Here is a 4,124-nt window from a genome sequence, read left to right as displayed (position 1 = left end):
CCTGAACAAGAGTCCTGGATTGCGCATTGCTGGCAGCTGACACCCTGAACAGAGGGGCCTGATAAATGATTGTTCGATAACTGGATGAGTAAACGACTCAGAAAAAAGTGAGGACTGAAGGAAGGATTCAGTGAGTGAGAAGAATGACTCACAGGTAGCGCGACCATATGTCCCGGTTGGCCAGGGCCGGTGGGTCTCCGTGTAGCCTATTGTCCTAAGGTGATTATCAGTCACACCCCCTCTCACTCCCAAAAGAGGCCCAAATTGGATGATCTATTATACGCTCACCGTACTTAAGAGTCCGTGCTGCAAAGAAATGCAGCTTTGTTACTCTGCGGTCGGTGGGTGGGGATGGAGGTGAACGCCATGTGCCGCAGGGGCCGGCAGGCGGGGTGGAGGGCCAGCTGCGTGCATCCAAATCTGATCTTCAGCTGTGGACGTTCACAAACCCCAGCAAAGACGGAGATTTGGGGAAAACAATTCTCAGGAACCAAAACCTAAAGGGATGGATCCCAAAATGAAATCCTCCAATGTCTTAGCAACAATTAGCTTTATAGTTTATGAAAATCAAAGCATTTATGTTTCCTAACCTTCGATCTCATTGTCTTAAAAATGTGGGTAATAATAAATATTATGCCCTTGTAAAAAAAATTAACAACAGCAAAGATGCTTAAAAATAAAAAATCGTAGTAAAAATGCTATTTTTAAATTTAAAAAATAAAAAATTAAGGGGAAAGAAAGAAAATGTGGATAATTATACCTATTCCATGTCCTTGCCAAGCTGCTATATCCGACGGGCTAATGCCTATGCCTCCTAAACTATTAAGCACTAAACTAATACAAGGTGTTAGTTATTAGCTAGTTAAGTATCATTATTAAGTCTTAACTATTCAATTATACCAACGTTTGCAGATCCACCTGATGCCTCCACTGCACTCCCAAGACAGACGTGAGCGTTAGCTCACACTCTTTCCTTCCTTCCTCTGACAACATCTGCACCTTTGTCTCCCAGGTTCCACCATGGCTTCTTCTAAGGCAGGGACCACCTCCTGGTGCCTGCTTTACCACAGGGCAAAACCTGCTGCCGGCCACCTTGTAGATGCTCGGTAATTCTCACTGACAAGTGAATAAAAGAAATCCCAGCTCCCAGGCCACCTCTGGGAACCTGCCTCCACCTCCCCAGGCCTCTGAACAGTTCCAGCTTTCTCTATGTTCCTGAGCAAACTGGACTCGGGTGTGAGTGCTGATTTCATACCTCCCGACTGCCGCTCCTCCAGGGCTTGCTTCTCGTCTCAGCCTCCCCCTCCTGGTGCCTGCCATCCTTCCCAAACAGGGCACTTGGGAACAGTTGCTGAATGAGCCATCTCACCTCTCTTTAGTTTGTGGCGTGTCTGCACACGCTGTGCCCTCTCTCTGGTATCCTCTTCCCTCTCTTCTTCACCCACCCACCTCCTACCATTCCTCAGATCCCAGCTAGAGCTTCTCTCCCCCCAATGAGCCCTCTCTGGCCTCCCCGACTTAGAGGAACCCCTTCTCTCAGCTCTCTCAGACCATCGTGGATGTCAGTTTTAGTGCTCACCTCAGCAAGAATATTACATTACTGTATTTTTTTTTAATGTCTGACTCCTTAACTGGAACCAGAGAACGGAGCCCTTTCCTGCCGTGTGCATTGTTGTACTCCCAAAACTTAGCACGGTGCCTGGAGGACAGCAAAGTTTGGTCAAATAAATAAATCAAGGTGATGGGAGGACACTGAAGAGAAAATGTCCAGGAGCAACTTGGAAGACAAGGGTGGGCACCTGCTGGCTCCGCTACAATGGTCATTGCGACCCTCTTACCAAGTGCTGCCTACGGGCCTGGCCCTGAGCTGAGGGCTTTGGTGTGGACTCACGACAACAGTGAAGGTGGGCTTCTACTTTACAGATGGGAACTGTGAAGCACAGATTTTTAAACCTGCACATATCTGTGAAACACTCAACTGAACAATTTTCCCGCCCACACGACCTGCAAGTCCTAGAAAACCGTGAAGGGAGGGGTATGTTTGAGAATGTATTGGGAGGACCTAAAAAAATCCCAAGAAATAGCTTACGATGACTTTTACTTTTTTTGTCCTAATTTCTGTTTCTCATATATATGAGGGTATGGAGGGTGGATGGCAAAGGGATCTAATTTTTTTTCCCCTGCTTTCCCTGAAGACATGTTTTGGCAATTCTGGAGCCACGGTGGGAATGGGCACCCATCAAGGCATTGCCCTGGGAAAATCACTTCTCTTTGTGCCTGAATTTCTTCATCTACAAAAGGTAGATAAATAATATTTACCTCACTAGGAGTTTGGAGATTTAATTAACACTTGCAAAGCACTTTGAGATGGGAGATGAAAGGGCCTGTTAAAGGAACTGTTAGTGTCAGCACCTAGCACTGTCGGTCTCTGAGGAAGCTTAATCAGGATGGGGAAGGCAGAGCAGGGCCCCCTGGGCCATCCTCCCCTCTGCAAGCACCCAGGCTGGCCTTTCCCTAAGCCCAGAATTCTTGCTACCACACGGAAGTCATTGTCATTTCCCCGCCTGCAATTCTCCCCCTCTTCTTTCCCACATACGAAACCTCCAGGAACACTTCAGGTCCCATCTGCTCTGCAAAGTCTTCCCAAACCCTTCACTCATTCATTCATTCATTCATTCATTCATTCAACGAGGCTGTGGTGAGTCCCTCCCATGTGCCAGGCTCCCATGTCACAGGCTCTGTGCAGAGCCCTGGGGATGCTGTAAATTACGTCTTCTTGACCTCAGGTACCAGAAAAGGAGACTGGAGTTCACACAGGTTACACAAGTCGTCCAAGGTCATATGGCTAATAAGTGACTGAATCAGGGTTGAAACCCACATTTCCCAGGCTCCAAAGCCTGTAGCGTTTCCCCTACTTTGTACCACTTCACACTGCGAATCCAGGTATATGGTCCATCAGGGAAAGAACACATCTGACCCACTTGATTATAACTCACAAGCTTGGTGCAAACTATGTGACTAAATCTGACATGTGGGTTGTCCTTGAAATTCTTTTCATAACTAGGTCCCTCTCCATGGCATCACCAAGGGGTTACTTACAGGTGGAGGAAAAGAAAGGAAAGCATTTCATTCTAAAAACAGCACTTGTTCCACAAGCACTGCTTCACAAGTCCCGTAGTCTGTCCCTCTCCCAATTGGATTGTCACCACTGGAGTCCACTCAAATAAAACTCAGACACCTCACAGTTGTCTCTCTTTTGATGCCAGGGAGGAAATCACAGAAGAGAAAGTAAAAACATGGCCTTTTATTAAAAATAATAGCCCCAGGAGAGATTCCTGCCCTGTCTCTTACTGGCTGCAAGGCCCTGGGCAAGTCAGTAAACTTCCCTGGGACGCAGCTTCCTCACCTGTAAAATGGAAATAATGATAGCAGCAATCTCCCAGGGCTGCTGTGAGGATTAACTAAGCTTCTGTGTGCACAGCCCCGTGTGTGTCACATAGGAAGGGTTTCAAAAACTCACTGGCCTCTCTTTCTAAAATATGGACATTCCCACAGCCACATCCCAGTGTCTTGAAAAGTCACACTAGGTGACCAACCCTGGATGCTCTCTGTGGACATTACGGCTTCAGAAAGATACACAGGGCTCACCGTCCACGGTGTTAACTACCTTATGTTCTGCAATTTTGCTTTGATACCTTCACCGTAACTGTATTAGGCTACAGGGCGCTTTGCTGAGGTGCTTTGGAGTTCTGCACGTGGATTAACACTGACTTTCTTTCTCTCCATGAAGCTTAGTGGAGCCAGGCTAGTATGCGCCATCACTTAGAAAACCACTGAGGCAGTTAATCGTTGCACCAGTCACAGGGGACTCAGACTACCCAGGAGGCAAAGGACAAAGGTTTGTGGTTAACCTGAAGTCTCCATCAGCCGACTCATAGCAGTTCCTGAACAAGGGAGTAATTTGACCACTAAGAGGTTTGGATTGACTGCCTTTGCCAAATTAGGAGATTTTATATTAAAATATAATTTCTGGCTATTCTTGACAAATTGAAGGATCTGGCAAATTTGGGCCTACATTCTGGCACACTTCTCCCTGGCCTTAGCCCTGACTCGCAGTACACCAC

This window comes from Lemur catta, chromosome 9 (genome assembly GCF_020740605.2).
Source record: "Lemur catta isolate mLemCat1 chromosome 9, mLemCat1.pri, whole genome shotgun sequence".
In the NCBI taxonomy this organism is placed as follows: Eukaryota; Metazoa; Chordata; class Mammalia; order Primates; family Lemuridae; genus Lemur; species Lemur catta.
The sequence above is the reverse complement of the archived record's forward strand: the minus strand, read 5'-3'. Positions refer to the sequence as shown.